This window comes from Mauremys mutica, chromosome 10 (genome assembly GCF_020497125.1).
Source record: "Mauremys mutica isolate MM-2020 ecotype Southern chromosome 10, ASM2049712v1, whole genome shotgun sequence".
Classification (NCBI taxonomy): domain Eukaryota; kingdom Metazoa; phylum Chordata; order Testudines; family Geoemydidae; genus Mauremys; species Mauremys mutica.
The window spans coordinates 59,552,736-59,571,455 of record NC_059081.1 but is presented as its reverse complement, the minus strand read 5'-3'; the positions used below and the strand labels follow the sequence as shown (position 1 = coordinate 59,571,455).

At 44.9% G+C, this 18,720-nt stretch overlaps 1 long non-coding RNA gene across 1 annotated transcript in view; it reads left to right on the top strand.

Annotated features, from left to right (window-relative positions):
• The window catches only part of LOC123378205, a 145,898-nt gene that overhangs the window by 122,034 nt on the left and 5,144 nt on the right, over positions 1-18,720 (top strand). Inside the window, exon 2 of the long non-coding RNA XR_006582506.1 lies at positions 899-1,139. This is a non-coding gene — a long non-coding RNA (uncharacterized LOC123378205). The remainder of the gene's footprint in view (positions 1-898; positions 1,140-18,720) is intronic.

The following is an 18,720-nucleotide window of genomic DNA, read 5'->3' as shown; positions in this document are numbered from 1 at the left end:
GAGCCAGGCCGCCTCACTACACCACCTTTTGTTTTCACCCCACTTCACCATACCACCTGCACCATCACCTAGTTTTTGTCCTTCCTCTCCCCTCGCCCGTGCCTGTCCCCACCCCACCACTCCTTCCCATCCCCATCCTCCAGCTTCTGCTCTCCTCATGCCCCCGCTGTCTCGCTGACCAATCCCACCCTCTGAACTCCCCCACACTTGCCCTCGGCAATCTCTCCTCTCCCTCATCACCTCAGTTCCACCCACCCACATACACACAGCCGATAAAAGGGGGGAGAGGAAATAAAACTAAGAAACGGCTTCTGTACATTTAATGGGACCGTACAGCTTGGCAGAATAGCCACAAGATCGTATTACTGTAGCGCATATTCTTCCTCCGCCCATGTCCCTATTCATATATTCTCTCACTTACTGGCCCTGATTCTCAGTTGCTTTGTTCCTGTACTGGAATGGGGCTGGGGGTGGAAGAGGTAGCGAAGGTAGGTGGCGTTAAGTCCCTTTGTGTTTGCATTGCATTCCGATGCAGGGAGGAATCTGCCTCACCTCTGGTTTCAATTAGAGCAGCTGTTGGCCTGTTCTAAGTTAAACTCCATTTCCTACAGGCCTCTGTGCACAATGCACTCCAGCCCTCTCCCCTCCCTCACCTCAGAAATCTCCCTTCCCTGTCCCTGGACCACCTCTGCCACTGCCGATGCTGTGGGACTCAGAGAGGGGTCCAGGTGCTAACTTGGCTTGTGATGTCTTTGAGTTTCAGAATTCCTTCACTGGTGGTATTCCCAGAGGATGTTGTGTCTAAAATTAAAATGTAAACTCTTTGGGGCGGGTGGCTAGGTTTTATTTGTTATGGAGCCCAGCATATAAATAACACTATTCTTTCCTTTGTCCTCAGGGGCCACACAACTCTCCAAATAACAGGCGAGCCTTTCTACTCCACATGTGCTACTCTAAGTACCATCATCATGGTCTTCACTGGGTGGCTTCCAGAGCTAAATGCCTTCACAGCTTGAGCTAAAGAATCAAACTATGAGCTTTTACAGACTCACTCTCTCTGTAGACCAAGCACAGAGAGAGACGCACAACTCAGACTGAACAATGTGCACCTCTACTATAACTAGGCGTATTCGGATGAGGTAGGTAGCTAGGTTTCTCAATTAATTGAAAAGATCTGTGTCATTCTGGGTTGATGTCTGACACTTGAAGTTATTTGACCTGCTTTTCTTTTGTTTAATAATTAGCCAGGACAAATTATCAGCTTCCATTCAGTCAAAATTCCCATTACAAATGATTATTATTATTCCACAATTAATTTTTAAAAACATTTTACTCCACCCTAATGCTGTTTTTCTGCATTGACAGGAACTAAAAAAACCATTGGGTTGGTGAATAACTTCAGATGTAATGGGGAGAAGAAAAGTTTAACATTTGCATAGCATCTGGTTTCAGGATATCATGTTAAGCTCAGGCTGTGAGATCATCTCTAATTATTCATGTTTTTAGCAAGTTAGTTCACCACAAAGCTATTGAGGTTTTGAAATGCACTGTTATTTTAAAAAATAATTCAGACCTCTATATGAAAAGGCTGAAGAAATATTTTTTGCAAAAAAACAGTAAGTAAAGAAGAAAGGAAGTAGCATGGTGGCTGGAAAAATAATTGATTCATTACCATTAAAGGACTAAAATCTGATTGCAAAGCCCGATATGGCCAAGTTTGGTGTATTGACTGGGTCCCATGGGAAACCACAATTCGCATCACACAACCACTTAATACCGGATGTTTCAGAACTCTGGACTTTCTGTCCACCTTTAATGTGAAAATAACAAAATAGATCCCAACGGTGCACTGTTTACCAGTTTAAAAATGAACTGAACTGGAGTTCTTAATAAAGGAATGCCTTTGGTTCGCAATGTAGGTGATACAACTAACGACAATCTTTTTTTCTGAATATTTGTCAATGAGCACTGGACTACATTTCTTGTGTATCGCAAGGGAATATTGACCAAGGGGCAGGGGCGTGCGCAGGAATTTAAATGTTACCGCTGTGGGGGGCACTGGTGAGGGACGCAGAACTCCTCTGGGGGTTGGGGGAGAGCAAACTCCTCCAGCCCTGGAGCCCTGCTCCTGGGCTGCTGCAGGGAGAGCGAGAGAGCTCCTCTTCTGCAGGGCTGAGACAGAGTTCATTCTCTCCACCACAGCCCCAGGGCTGAAGAAGTTCTGTGTTCCCAGCTGATTATTGGCAGGGAGGCCCATGCCCCTGCTTGCCTCCACTTGCACGCACCCCTGCCAATGGCTTGCACAGGTATAGGTAGATAAGATTCAGTGGATGTCTTTTACTCTGCAGTTGTTGGTAACTCCTTCTTTAGACCTCATCCTTTTTATTCACCCCACCCTTTGGAGCCACCACTGATGTTGACTCCATAATTCTATTCGATGAATGGCATTTGCCTCTCTGCTAGGACTCTGAGGTATCCGTGGTTAAACTAACATGGAGAACGAATCAACTCCTAATGCTAAAGACAGCAGTGCAAAGTTAGTACTGAAGGTGCACACCAGAACATACATTCTGCCCTGCAGCCAGGGCCGGCTCCAGACCCCAGCGTGCCAAGCGCGCGCTTGGGGCGGTGTCCCGCGGGAGGGCGGCAGGCGGCTCCGGCGGACCTCCCGCGGCACCGGTGGACTTCCGCAGACGTGCCTGCGGAGGGGCCGCTGGTCCCGCAGCTCCGGTGGAGCATCCGCAGGCATGCCTACGGGAGGTCCACCGGAGCCGCGGGACCAGTGGACCCTCCGCAGGCACGTCTGCGAGAGGCCCACTGGCGTTGCGGGACCAGCGATCGGCAGAGCGCCCCCCGCGGCGTGCCGCCTTGCTTGGGGCGGCGGAAATCCTAGAGCTGCCCCTGTCTGCAGCTAGGTAGAACTGAAGGTGCACACCAGAACATACATTCTGCCCTGCAGCTAGGTAGAACTGAAGGTGCACACCAGAACATACATTCTGCCCTGCAGCTAGAGCATCCCCATTTATTATTTGTATTGCAGAAGTGGCTAAGAGCCCTAGTCATCAACCAAGACCCCTCTATGCTAGGCACTATACAAACACAGAACCAAAAACCCAGGCCCTGCCTCAAAGATCTTATAATGTCAGGGCTTGTCTAGGCCAGTGCTTCTCAAAGCCAAGCCACCACTTGTTCAGGAAAAGCCCCTGGCAGGCTGGGCCAGTTTGTTTACCTGCCACGCCCGCAGGTTCCGCCAATCCCACTGGCCGCAGTTCACCGTTCCAGGTCAATGGGGGCTGCAGGAAGAGTGGCCAGCATATCCCTCTGCCAGCGCCACTTCCTGCAGCCCCCATTGGCCTGGAGCGGTGAACCGCAGCCAGTGGGAGCCACGATCGGCTGAACCTGCGGACACAGCAGGTAAACAAACCGGCCCAGCATGCCAGGGACTTTCCCTGAACAAGCGGCAGACTGGCTTTGAGAACCACTGGTCTAGACTGACAGCATTGCAGTGGCACAGCTGTGCCATTGTAGCTCTTAGTAAAGATGCCACCTATGCCGACGGAAGAGCTCCTCCCATAGGCGTAAGTATCCCACCACCCCACGAAGCAGTAGATACGCCAATGGGAGAAGCCCTTCAATTGATATAGCATCATCTAAACTGGGTTATGTCAGTATAACTACATCACTTGGGGTGTGGAAAATCCCCCCCCCCCGAGCAACATCCCCCCAAACCTGTTTTTCCCGCTGGACAGGAATCAGCTCTGACGAGCACTTCCCCCCACCTAGGGAATCCTGAGTGGTACCTCGTATCACAATGGAAGGAAGCACCTCTCAGCAGAAGGGCTTTGTAACAGAAAGCCCTGCAAGAAACTGAAAATCCTTCTAACCCTGAAACTGCCTCAGAGTGCCTTTGGAAGAAAAGCCGTGCCTCTGTCTCTGGGTCCGGAAGACCGCTGCCACCATGTCATAGGTCTCACCCCCACTTGGAGCTGTTGGGTTCCAATGTGGGGACCTGCCTTAGTTTCCCTCTAAACTAAAATCCTAGTTTAGATCTACTACGCTGCCACCAGTCAGATTTAAGTGTCTGACACACTGCCTGTTCCCCCAACTTTCCCTGGGGAACACAGATTCAATGTTCCTGAATCTCTACACACAGGGAAGCAGCCCACTTCCCCCCTCCCTCTCTCCTAGCCACTCTGGAGAGATATACACCGAGTCAAATCCTTGACTCAACACAAAGAGGGACTTACCTCCCCATCCCCTTCCCTAGTCCTGGAAAGAGATACCTGATTCAAACTGCTTGAATCAAACCCAGGAGGACTGTCTCTTCCCCCCTCCCCTTCCCCTGTATTTTCACAAGAGAAGGAATTAACCAAGTCCAAAGAAAAGAAAATAATTTATTAAAGAATAAAAAGAAAAAGTCACTGTCTCTGTAACCAAATTGGAACAATACAGGGTCTAAACTTATCAATCTCTGGAGAGAATTCCCCCTCCCTTTTTTCTCAGTAAAAGCAATCACAGTACAGACTTAAAGAAATTCTATAGCAAAACACAGAATTGCAAATACAGAAATAAAAGTATAAGAATACTAATTCCTTGCTAATACTCACTAGCTTGAATAGAAGAATTTGTTGCAGAAACCTGGGAGGACTTGATTAAGATGTCTGGACTCTCTTAATACCCAAGAGAGGCTCACTAAGAAAACAAAGAACAGGGAAAAAAAACTTCCCTCCACGGATTTGAAAATAATCTTGTCCCTCATTGGTCCTCTGGTCAGGTGTCCACAGGTACTGCTTGTTAACCCTTTACAGGTAGACAAAAACCTTAACCCTTAACTAACTGTTTATGACACCCTTCAATTGATATAGTATCATCTAAACTGGGTTATGTCAGTATAACTACATCACTTGGGGTGTGGAAAATCCACCCCCCCCGAGCAACATAGTTGTACCAACACAAGTTGGTGGTACTGTAGACCAAACCTAAAGCTATGTCTACACTTAAACCACTAATTCTTCATTGCAGACACTCACTATGGATTCTCCCTTCGCTGTAGTTAATCCACCTCCTGACGAGGCAGTAGCTAGATGAATGGAAGAATTCTTCCATCAATCTAGCACTGTCTACACTGGACGTTGGGTCGGCTTAACTGTGTCCCTCGGGGGGGTGAATATTTCATACCCCATAGCAATTTAGCTGGGTCAACCTAATTTTTTAGTGTAGAGCAGGCCCTTGGTATAAGACAATAAACAACAGGTGAAAACAGACGGACGGGGAGCACAAAGAAACAGCGAGACCATAGTGATCAGCATGCTAGGCAGTGCTCTCAGCACACCAGCAGCCAAACTGTTGTCAAGTGTTCTGTAGGCACCTTGGGAAAGGAGAAATTTAAAGGAGGAAAATGAGGTGGCTTTGCAGATGTTTACAAGGAGCTTCTCCCAAGCATGAGGGTCCAAATGGGAGAAAGCACAAAGGTGCTTGTTTAAAAATGTAATAAGTGATTAATGAAAGCTGGCATCGATCAGAAGGAGGCGTCAACACCTCAGTAGTGAATGAGGGATGATAGGCTAGGAAAGGCCTTGAAAGTTTCTTTGATGCGATGGAGAAAGGGGAGCTGGTGGAGCGATGCAAAGAGCGCAGCAGCACAGTCAAAGCAATGAGCTAGGAAAATCTTTGCAGCAGCATTCTGAATAAACATGGGTGGGGCACAATTGCATTTCTCAAGGGCAGCAAAGAGTGAGTGAGAGCTGAAATGAGAGTCTGGACAAGAGATTTAGCTGTGTGTTCAGTTGCATTTGACTGCACCCTGCATCTAACTGCATGTATGGTTAGTAGCTTTCAGAACCACACAACTGGGATGCCACTTGTCCTTGAGGTTGTCACTGGGGATTGTTGGGACATTGAGGTTGTCACTGGGGATTGTTGGGACATTGTGAGGCAGAAGCATGTACTGGAAGATTCTGGCAACTTAGGAGAACTTCCCTGATACTAGGAGTGGGGAGAATGTGACTAGCTAGTGGATTGGGGGGATGGTTAAGGGGAAAGTATGAGTGGCTGGATCAGGGAAGGAACTTATCTCCCCCTTTAATGTACTCAGAGTCGTCATATGGATTTAAAGACATATTCCTAAACAAAACACGTCCCTGAATAAAAGCATGTTTCAGTGGAGTCCACCTACCACTCTGCCCCCACCCCTGCAAAATTACACTCTTTCAATAAAACTACATGTTACAAATCATGAGGTTTAAAAGTCTGGAAATAAACTGTTAAGTGATGCAGACAATTCCCTGCTGCCATAGAATCATCCTTCACTAACATCCTGCCTGACATATCCCCTCCAACCAACTTAACTTTGCCCCCTGGGAGTTTTGATCTGTACTGGAAATCTGCTGTTAACTGCGTACTGTTGATTTTACATATTGCTAATTAAATGCACAGGAAGGCGTATGGTGCCGGGGTACGTTGAGTTATGTCAAAGTCTGTGAGCTTTTATCAAGTGATGTGTTGGTGAAGCAGAATGATATTTCATGAGTAAAATCGGCCTGATGGATCTGTTTGGTGTTAAGAAATAATGGGCTTATTACGTGGTATTGAAGGTTTATGTAGGTGTGTGTGTAGGCCTTGAACGTTTGTATTTTATTATATAAGGACTAATGTAGGTAGGTTTTTGTATTCAGGCTCAAGAGTTTCAAAGTTGACAAGTGATTTTGAGTGCTTCTATTTTTGCATAACCAATTTGAAACACCTTAAGAGGGCTGGTTTTCATTGACTGGGTACAGAGTACACAAGGCTCCTCTAAGGTGTCTCGTGTAAACTGTCCATAATCAATGGTCACTTTTGGAAAGGTTGGCCAGCATGTGTAGTGTATCTTAGGGTTACGAATATTGGAAGTGAATCCCTTGAATGGGATATAGGCTTTTCTCAATACTTATTGATACTGTTTTCTGTGCATATATTTCTGTCAGTGTTAGACGGCCAAGTTAAGTTTGGGGGGCAGGATAGCTCAGGTAGGATAACACTGAGGGATGAAGTAGTTTTTAGTACTGGGGAGCTGGATCAAGCCCTTTGCTGTTTGTTTCCAGACTTTTTAATGATCATATTTTTAAAAGGTGTAAAAAATGTTTTGTAAAGAAAGTGTCATTGTTATCCCATGACCCACCATTTCCCATAGCATAGGTAGGGCCCCACATAGTCCACAATTTCTCAACCAAGAAATGTGTAGCCTGTGATGGGGTGTCCACCCCACACAAGGCTTGAAAAGGTTAAGGTAGCCAGATAGGTCAATTTTCCTGGACGAGGAGCCAGGAAACATGGGTTGATTAAATGAGGCTTAGCTGGGCAGGAATGGCCTGTCTAAAGCCCAGGAGCTGAGAATATAGAATCATAGGGTTGGAAGGGACCTCAGGAGGTCATCTAGTCCAACCCCCTGCTCAAAGCAGGACCAATCCCCAGATTTTTACCCCAGTTCCCCAAATGGCCCCTTCAAGGATTGAACTCACAATCCTGGGTTTAGCAGGCCAATGCTCAAACCACTGAGCTATCTCTCCTCCCCCCACAAGGGAAGTTTTCTGCAGTCCCACCCTGGGAGGAAGAAGGTATGTTGGGACTACAGAGGGTAGCCCACAGTTACACCCTGGGAGGAGGGAATTAGGAGGATGGCAAACCCAAAGAGGGGGAAAGCCAGGAAGGTAGGAGAAGGCTCAGGGGGAAAGCAGCAAAAAATAGGAGTGCAGACCTTCCCACGGAGCTAGAACCCAGAATAGAGGGAGGGTTTGTATCCCCCCACCAGCCACTGGGGATGTGGAACTAACCAGGAAGAGGACAGTGGACTGACAGATTTGTTCTGGAAAAACTTGGTTACATACCCCCATGGAAGGGGTAACCACATAGCGACCTGGCCAGAGGGCTGAGTTACGAAGAGGAGGCTGCAGTTCCTGGAGCGAGAGGAGCCCGCGGGGTGGGAAAGGGTGACAGATAAAGACACCGCCAGAGGAGGGCAGCACCTGGCAGAGCTAATCCCCAGGATGGCCAGGAAGAGGTATCATCAGCGGTGAGTGGACCCATGACACAGCCAAATCCACTGTTCACCACATAACTGTGCTCCGGGATCTAAACTTTCATTAATAAAACAAATCAAAACTAGCTGTTGCCATTGTGAAGAACAATTGAATATGTAAATGGAGGCAGTGTTGTCTAAACGTCTCCCCCTGGCTCTAACAAGTGCCCGAAATAATAACTCTGAGAGGTGTGAACCACCCCGTTCATCCCACAGGGATAAATCAGACATTCCAAATGTCCAACAGTTAACGTTCCCTATGGATCCTTTCAGCAGAAACATCCAACTCATCTGCCTATCCCACAATCCCAAACGGCCTCCCACTTTTCCTCAGGTGCCAAACCCAGCTGAGAAAGCCAGTGGCTTGGAATTAGTCACTTGCCAAAGGGCACAGATCCTTGACCAAATATCGGGCAGTAAGCTAGGAGGGTAGTGTAACTGATAGCTGCTTAGGCTAATAGAGGCATGCATAGGAGAAGCAAGCCGAGTTTTTTAAAGATGTTGAGTATTTAGGGTGAAAGCAGGACTGCTAAATCATTAGGTGGGGAGAAAGGAAAGGAGGGCTTGTGAGTAGCACCTCAGAGTGTTTGTTTTTCTTTCAAACAGGAGTGAGATTATCTGTCACAGGTTATGAAAACAATTATACTGGGCAGAGCCCAGTTAAAATCGAGCCCTAGCCAAAGCTGGTGGAAACCTTTTGAATTTTGTAATTTTGATGAGATGTTGAGTAAAAAGGGAGGGGAGAATTTTTGCAAATATTTTTTCCAATGTTTTCACCTCACCAACCCCAAGTTTCTGCATTTTAATTTTTAAAACATCAACTCTTTCGCAAAAACAACAACAATAAAGCATCTCCTACTTTATCTAAATGACTTCTTCACCAATGTATTGCTAAGCCTGAGCGAAAAATGTTGAAGTTGCATTTTTAGTAGAAGAAACTGCAAGTAGATAGACATCTTTCTTGCTAAGCTTTTTCCTTTTGTCTGCAATTTTAAATGGCCATGATATTAGCCCTCTTTTTATGATTTTCAAACAACAGCAACAAAGTTGGCTTGTAAAAATACAGAAATAAAAGGCCTGATTCTCATTGACACTAAATTCTTTTCTACACACGAAAGCTGTACCGCGTCAGCTATCCCAGTACAGTTAAAACCATACAATCCCCCTACGTGTGGGTGTAGTTAGACTGGTATAAATGTGCTTTATACCATGTAGCTATCCTCATGTGGGCAGGGAAATAACAACATTGGTCTGTCAGTTATACCAGTATAACTGCGTCCGCACTAGGGGTTGTACTGGTATCACTCTTGGTTTAAAAAAAACAAAAAAGTTGCATCCCTATTTTAAAAAAAAAAAATTAGGTGAGATCAGGCCTTAGGTAGGGTGACCAGATGTCCCGATTGTATAGGGACAGTCCTGATTTTGGGGTCTTTTTCTTATAGAGGCTCCTATTACCCCCCACCCCCGTCCTGATTTTTCACATTTGCTGTCTGGTCACCCTAGGCCTCAGGCCACACTGTCCTAGCAGGGTAAAGGGACCTTAAAGTGAATCTGAATGTAATTGACACTCACTTTAAGGCAACCTTACAATGACATGATTTTAGTGTAAATGAGAATGGGAGCCAATACATTTTGTCTTGTTGAGTTAATGAGATACTGTGGGGCTGGCTGCCTACATATGGTAAGTATGGGTCATTGAAAAATGCTGCTTCTATGCTGAATGCCCTTCATAAAACTCTTGAAGCTGTGCAAAGTGGTCGCCTTCTGGGAAATGGGGTGTAGAGCATTTTACAGAACATGCCTGCAGTGACTCAGAGCAGCTCCCCGTACAAACTGTAACCATCTTCACTCATTTGACTGTTTAATCATTTTCTAGCTGTATTACTTTAAAACCATTCCCCCTTCTCTCCCCCAGTTTTCTCTCTTCTGCGTTTTCCTTTTGTTCATTTCAAAATCTTCCTTATCTTCAGAAATATCAAGTTCTCACTGTGATAGAATCAAATCATGCCATCCTGTGTGGTGAGATCAGCTAGGAAGATCGAAATGGTTAAATATGCTTGCTCATGACCAGAATTACTGGCACTGCTCAGCATACAGTGCTCTGACAATTATTTTGTCAGCAAAAAAAGTGATGAGCCAGCAACCCCCCTAATGGCTGCAGAATGTGAGCGGCAGCAAGTAAGTGTGTTCTGCTGAGGACAAACCAATGAGCCACGCTGAGGACACTGCTCAGCAGCTGAGGCTGCAGAGCGCAATTAAATGAGCCAGGCTGAGGCCTGGTGTTCGGCTGAAGTCAAATGAGCAGCACCTGCGAACACCAGGGCTTTGTTCGGCCTAATACATTAGCTTTGCTCTGTAGTTTTATAAGCACATCTATTCAGCGCTGCAAAGGAGGGATTCTTACGCGGGGGTTGGGACTGCAGGTGAGTCACCAGCGGGTGGCCAAGGAATTGTTATAAAAACAGATTAAAAAACAAAACAACCCAGCAGCTGTTAAAATCCAGTGGCTGCAAGCTAATGGGAGGGATGAAGAAGCCATGTTCCCTCCTCCGCTTGATGCTGCCCTCCTATGTCCCTACTGATGCTCCTTATTTCACTGCTGAGTGCACCCCCATGACTGCACCAGAGTCAGCATCATGGACGGGCAAGGGGAACCAACTGCTCACAGCCTCCACCAGCCCCTTGCCATGGCCAAGTGACACGTCCAGAGCCCATCTAGTAGAACCCTCACGCCATCCACCAACAATCTACTAGACCCTTCAGCTGATCTTAAAGAGCAACATCCCTGCCTCTTGCTTGTAGTATTTCCACTTGCCACTTCCATTTGGAGCTCCAAACTTTTCATATACTTGCCTGCATTTCTATAGTGCCTCTGTGACCAGCTTCTAGGCTCTAATGGGCTGGTCTGTCTTTGGAACTCGTATCATTCCTAAATGAATGCCCTACACAATAATGGGTGTTCCTCATGTACATCCAGTGTTTACCTTTTTTTCCCTTTGTTTGAAAGGAAGGACATTGCATGCATCATAGTTGGCTTGTCTGGATTACTGTGCCCCTTCTAGCCAAGTGCATCAATTGTTTCTTGGAAATCATCATTTGCGGTTGCCCAAGTGCCACGTTCATCGGGGTCCCTTACAGACTTCTGCCACAGTAAACATGTTTTATGGAAAATATTGTGTAGCACAGGAGCTGATCTGTATTAACTCTTTTATAGGTAGAACGGTGCTACTTCCCTGCAACAATTCCTTAAACAATTGTTACATGTTTTCTTCTCATTTATAATTTCAAGTTTTGTGTGAAAAGTATTCCACCAAATGAAATAGCTGGCACCGAGTCAAGAAAATGGACAGCTGATTCCAATGTACGTCTACAAAGCTGCACTCCTTTCTGGTTCTCTGGAGTTCAGGACATATCCATCCTCTGGTCCAATTAACTTGAAGCAATGCAGGAATTCTGCAGTAAGACAACAGTGGCATCTTCCCACCTGTGCCATTTGTGTTCACTTCAGGTGCTCTATGAAGCTCAACCAGTCAATCAGCAAATAGACCTATCTTGGCGTGCAGCTGAACTGCCCTCAGCCCATGTCTGTGTGGGGAAGGACTCCTCGTGTGGCATAAAGCTCCCCTTTGTACTCTGCAGGCCTGATCCCCAGGTGTAGCTTACAGCAGCTTGAGGGCAGCTCTTACACTAGCTGTCAATAGACCCAAAGGGCCAAAACGGCACCTGAGTAGAAATGTACAGCATCATCCTGGTCGCACTTGTGTCCTAGCAGCAGGGGAAGGCATAGGGGCTGCTGAGGTGGCAGCATGTCACCAGAAGAATCCCACTGTACCTGAGTGGTCCTCCAGCGGGTTGAGATTGACAGCCGGAATTTGCCGATGGTGTGGCACTGAGTATCCCCAGCACAGCAGGGCAACTGACCCTTTGTGTCCAAGCTGTTGTTATACACAGTGTGCAACTGTCAGGACTTCCTCGGTATCCATCAGATTAAAAAATCTGAGACTGCATCACCTGCATCATCATTTATCTAGCAGCAGAAAATGATTATAATGGTACATTACACTGACATTAGCTCTTAATCATCTTTTTATCTCATTAAATGTCTGGCTGTCGCTGTATTTATTCCGGTGTGACCCCAGAGAAGAGAAGCTGTAAAATGTCTGAGCTTTGTGATGATACCCAAGAACAGAGAAAAGACCCTGATTTGCAACTACACAGAGCAAAAGAATCTTGTCAGTCATGTGCATTGCACATTCTAGGTGAAAAACAAGACAATCAGACAGGATTAGAAGATGCCTTGAGCTATTGCTTGAGTTATCCACATTTTGTTTGTATTTAAGTCTTTCAGGGCTTTGGCTCTCCAGTACACAGTGAATATATATTTAATTTATTGTGCATGTCATTTAATACCAAACATTTGATCTATGATATGGCTGAGTTGAGGAAACTGAGATGGCTCCAGAGATAAATCAATGGAACGAACCTTTGAAGTTGAAATTTATTTCTCGATAGTTGCATGTCTCGGCACTGGAGATTTACTGGGCTTTGACCTCAGCGGCCTCAAGCAATTATTCCAGTATTTAAGTATAGGAAAATGCTACATTCACGCCAACAGCAGAAAGATGAAGATGGGGCCAATTTGGCGGGTACTGTGAAATATATATCTTGATTTTAGTAAGGCTTTGACACAGTTGCACATGACATTCTCATAAGCAAACTAGAGAAATGTGGTCTAGATGAAATTACTCATAAGTTGGTAGACAGTATCCAAAAATAGTTATCAATGGTTCACTGGCAAAATCGGAGGGCGTATCAAATGGGGTGCTGCAGAAGTCAGCCCTGGGTCCCGTATTAATCAATCTTTTCATGAATGACCTGGATAATGAAATGGAAGTGTATGCTTATAAAATCCCCATCTGACACCAAGCTGGGTGGGGTTGCAGGCTCTTTGAAGGACAGGATTAAAATTCAAAACACCTTGACAAATTGGAGAATAGGTCTGAATTCAACAAGATGAAAGTGCAAACTATTTCACATAGGAAGGAAAAATCAAATGCAAAATAAGGACTATCTGGTACTACTAAAAGGATCTGGAGGCTATAGTGGATCACAAATTTAACATGAGTCAATAATATGATGCAATTGTGAAAAAGGCTAATATCATTCTGGGGTGTATTAACAGGACGTAATTCAACCTCGGTAGTGGTGCAGCCTCAGCTGGAGTACTGTGTCCAATTCTGGGTGCCACACTTTAGGAAAGATGTCAATAAATTGAAGAGAATCCAGAGGAGAGCAACAACATTGATAAAAGGGTTGGAAAACATGACCTCTGAGAAAAGGTTAAAAACTGGCCATGTTTAGTTTTGAACAAAGAAGACTGAGGGGGGGAAGCTGATAACAATCTTCAAATATGTTAAGGGTAGTGATCAGTTGTTCCCCATGTCCACTGAATGTAGCACAAGACATAATGGGCTTAATCTGCAGCAAGGCAGATCTAGGTTGCATACTAGGAAAAACTTTCTAACTGTAAGGGAATAGGCTCCCAAGGTACGTTGTTGAATCCCCGTCATTGGAGGTTTTTAAGAACAGGTTAGACAAACACCGGTCTGGGATGGTCTGGGTTTACTTGGTCCTGTCTCATTGCAGCGGGCTGGATTTGATGACCTCTTGAGGTCTCTTCCAGCCCTACATTTCTATGATTCTGTGATAAGTAATAGCTTGGGATGGGAACATCTTCCCGAGGCTGGTCAAGATAACTGTCCATGACCAGTTTGTACATGTGCAGCATTACATGGTTGACACCATAGGCTGAATTCTGCTGGATCTATTTGCAACCATACAAATATGATGGGGGGAGAGGTGGATGGTAGCCACTCAAAGGATTGCAGAGCCATTGTGCCAGCATAGTACAGGATGGTTCAGAGCACCTAGAGAGCATGCTGGGGACTCACCTTCCTGCTGCTTTATAAAGGATCAGTATTTCCCGCCCTCTGCCCCACATCTGTTTGGAGCCGCTGTCAGTAAGCATGTGGGGTGTTGCAAAGGGGCTGAAGTTCATCCTCCATTTTGGAAAGTGGGGCTTGGGACAGCAGGAAGCTTCAGTCTGCAGTCCACACCAGGCTGTGGCTGTGGTTGTGCTAGTGTTAGGGAGAGTATAAATGAAAATAATGTGTTAAATACAAGCCCTCTGTGCCTTAATGAGGAGACCAACACAGCCCCTCCTGCCAACCACAACTGATGTAGTTAGACAACCTGTCTACATCCCTAAGCCATCAGCCCATCCCACTTGCAGCAGTGACAGACTGGTCAGGGTAGTATCTGGTCCCCTCTCACCTAGCACACTTCTAGTGCTGCCTTTCTAGTGCTGGGGGAGAGGCTCCCTGCACCCCTTTCTCCCTACCCATCATATTAGTGCTCCATGGAATAAATCCCAGTATCGTCAAATTTCATATCGTACGTTATATTATTAACCTTTTCCCAACATTATACCATAGCATGAATATCATAATTTCAGAGTGCAATCATGAAACAAGAGCACCCAGAAACACACACCCCAGCATTCATGATTCATAATTCTACTGCTGAACTTATTTCTAGTACAGTTAGTTCTCTAGCAAACTTCATCAAGAGGGAAATGTGCATCATACATTTTCTATACCATATTGCTTACTTTCATGGCAGGCCCCTCCCAGCTGACATGTCAGTGCACACATATAGATGATAGTCTTGTTTTCACTGAGCTATGAGTTGAAATATTCATGAAACCCAGAACTGGCGCCCACAAGACTCACTCTGTTGGAGATGCGTAAATCCAGTCCTTCAATTTCATTCTCCACTGCTCAATTAGACAAGTGGATGAAATAGTGCACTTCATTATTTATACAGCAACAGTGTCATTGGGTCAACTTCTTCTCTGTCGCCTTGGTGAAATTTCAGTATAAAAATCAAGGATGTTACTCCATATTTACACTGACGTAACAGAGCAGATTCTGGCCTGGAGGCTCTAATATGTCAAACCGAGCTGAGTTAAATCATCCTTGGAAGGAAATAAGCTGTCAGATAAGTGTGCAAGCCAATAGAGGACTGCTTTTAAGGCCATGTTCAGACAGGACCTACTTCTCCTAGAAAAGCGTAGTCAATCCCAACTCTCTAAAGGAGTCTAATTTTCTAATAACTGTGTGGGTCATGTTCCTGGGGCTCTTTGAACAACGGCCGAAGCGGGGACACCAAGAACAGGTGTAAGAGGGACTGAAGAGGTGATGGGCAGTGTTTGAACTGAAGTGGAAGATGGGAAAGATTTATTGTCCTGGGAGATGAGCTTATTCATCACCCTTCTGGGGAGGCCTGAGTCTCCTCTCACCCTGGTGGAAATCAGGAGTAACTCTACTGATGCCATAGGAGTTGCACTGGTGGATGTAAAACCTGGTGTAAGATTAAAACTAACTTGATTGTGTCTACATGTGCTGAAATCACACCTCTGATGGTCGTGTACATATACCCTCAGTGTCAGTGGCAAAAAGACTCTGCTTTCACAGTTTCACTTGTCAAAATGTAATGCACAACTGTGACCAATAGATGGTGCAAGGTGGCTGTAAATAAATGTGCTAATCAGCACGGAGCTATAAGGGCAATACACCGAAAGTGCCGCTGGTGTTACATCAGTGAAATACAATATAAAATCCTATTACTGTGCATGCTTGTATTTACAGAGATCCCCTATGTATTTACAACATTTCATACAATAACATTTTTCTTTGCATTGATACAAGATAGCACCTTTTGTCCAATGATCTCATAGCATTTTACAGATATTAATTAATTAAGCCCCAAAGCATCCCCATGAGTTTGGTGGTCTCCCCTTTTTACTGATGGTGATTGGAGGCCTGGAGATTATGTGTCATTCAATAAGTCTGTGGCAGAGAAGTGACCAGAAGGCAAATCTCTTGTCTCACTGTTCTAGAATTTAACCACAAGATCATTCTTCCTCTCTCTTCATTAACATTAAGATAAAGAAATTAATCCTTGGGAATATGTCCAGTGGCTTCTGTCACAGATCCTAGCAATCCACTAGGACTTCTATAAGGGGAATCCAAGTCTTTTCTGCTCTAGATCCCTAGGTGTTCCAGGCCCCTGGGGCCTGAATGGAGGCACTGCCCCAATCTTGGGGTCCCTACGCACACTTTCTGGGTGCAGACCTCCTATCTGGCATCCCACTCCGAATGCTGGAACCTGCTGTCCAGCCACCTAGCCCCTCTGAGTGCAACACTGACCTTTCTTCTTCCCAAGTACTTAAACACACCCCCTCCCAGAACTCCACCTCAAAGGTATGAAACTTCTGGTTACAGTTTCTCTCTTCTAGGAGCACACAATATTTGTAAAGCAGTCAACACACACACTTCTCACAGTCTAACACCTTTATGCTCTTTTATACTTAATCAATAAAGAACAGGAGAGTACAGATCATACTCAACAATAAATGCCACACTCATCCCTTTCTATCTCACCCCTTCCTTGGGAATCCTTAGGAAGTCAGGACCATCAGTGTCCCCAGCCTGATGCAGACTATCACATGATGCCTTGTCTCTCTCTCATGGACGGAAGAAAATGACTTCTGAACAGACCAGCTTCTGCTCTTTTAAAACCTCCAGCCCCATGCATCAGGTGTCCTGCCCTTGCCAGCTTTCTCACATGAGCACAAACTCCTGCCAGGTGACTGTTGCTAAGGTGACTTCCCTTGAGCTAATCCAGTTCCCGTGGGTAGGGAGCTCATCATTTGTCTAGAGCAATTACATTCAATAGTCAAAGCACTGAACTTCAACAACTCTCCCGTTATGTTTTGCCACCACCCTCCGAAAACTCAAGCCTACACAGAAGCAAACAGACAGACCAGAGAGAAGGCAAAAGGCTGCAATTCACAATGGAGTTTGCAATCTGATATAGATACATAGAATTCACAATCTCATTCAGCATTCAGAAGTCCTACAGAGGTATCCCCAGATCATCACAGCTTTGAGAGAAGAAGAGAAGAACCCAGTTCTCCCAATCCTTGAAGGACAAGATCATTGAAGGGTGGGAGAGATGAGTTGTCAGATGTGGTGAGACCATGCCACCTGGATGCAAGGATGGGCTGGTGGTCAGTGGCTCACCACCACTTATTAAAAGGACAAAGAGTGGAAATTATGTGTAATGCCTTTTTGCCAGGTTTGGACTGTCAAGGAAATTCGTGAAAATCCAGAGTTTTTCTTCCTATGAACCCCAAATATACCAGAGTTTTCTGGAGTATATCGATTTCACCAAACTGAAATCATTGAGGAGGAAAACTTCATCTCTGTGATTACAAATGTACATTTCTTATTTAAATTCCACTAGTTTGATGTTTCTGTTCAATAACTCAGCCTAAAGTTTTTGTCCAGTTATGCTGCAGAAGAATATGAGGTTTCAAGAAAAAAAATTGATCTGGGGAATTAAAAACAAAAACAAAAAAGCTTCCTTCAGCTTAAATCAACCTGCCTTGTGCAGAGTGACTTACAATTATTGAAGAAGTCAAAAGATCATGGACATTGGTGCATGCAGGGAGCAATTTAAAAAGACGATGGTTCTCATTTCATTCTGAAGGCAATGTGAGGTCTCCAGAACGGCACAGGAGAATAGTTAAAATTCAGGACAGTATTTTGGATATTTGCATTTCCTGTATTCTTAATAGAATCCACACTTAACTCTTGAAGCATTTTTTTTTCTGAATCACCCTACACCGCACAGGCTGCCCATGTGCAGAAGCTCAGTTTGTTTTATAATTCTAAGAGGGTTTTTTCTTTTAACATTTCATAACCAAAAGTACATCAGCAACACAATAGTTTCTGCCTTTCAACCAAATGTCATGTTGCCTGAGCTTTTTATTTCTGTATTTAAAAGGTCACCAGAGCAAAATCTGGTATATTTTGACCTTTTTTTCCCCCCTCCAAACATTTCTGCATTACCAAATTTAGCAACTGAAATTAGCAACTGACCAGACCAGAATCCCCACTCTGAACAAAGTAAAGGCATCCTCCACATTTTCCAGTTGGACTCTATGTCTATAGCAGACCAACCAAACCCATGGAGCCAGACAATCTTGAGATTTTGGATTCTGGATCTAAGTTTTGCACTTAGGTACCATTTCTATCCCAAATGATTAAGCGACAGTTAGAACCCAATTTAGTTCCCTAGGCAGTACAAATGTTGCATTTATAATCTATCGACTGAGAGTCAAGGAAGTAAGTACAAGTTTTATCTGTGGTCTTCCCACCCTAGATTACTAGGCCAACGCCCTAGAGACTAGATTACTGGGCCAACACCTTAAACTCATCTGAGTATTGTAGTTAGTGCAGAATGGTTAGCACCAGATGAGCAATATTTCCCACAGAGACCAGATTTACAAATTTTATTAAAGTTAATGTTTAAAATTAAATATACACAAGTTAAGAGGGAAGGTACTGTACATCGGGGGTCCGGCTTGAGTTATGAGGGATGACAGGTATCAGTTACAAAGATCACGAGATACATACATATCACATAACCAGCATAGACCCAGATTGGGGTGTGGGAGTTTTTAAAGCGTTAGTGGATAAGTGGGCTCAGGTACGCCTCCCATGGAGTGTATAAAGAGTCCTAATCAGTATCAGTGTAGC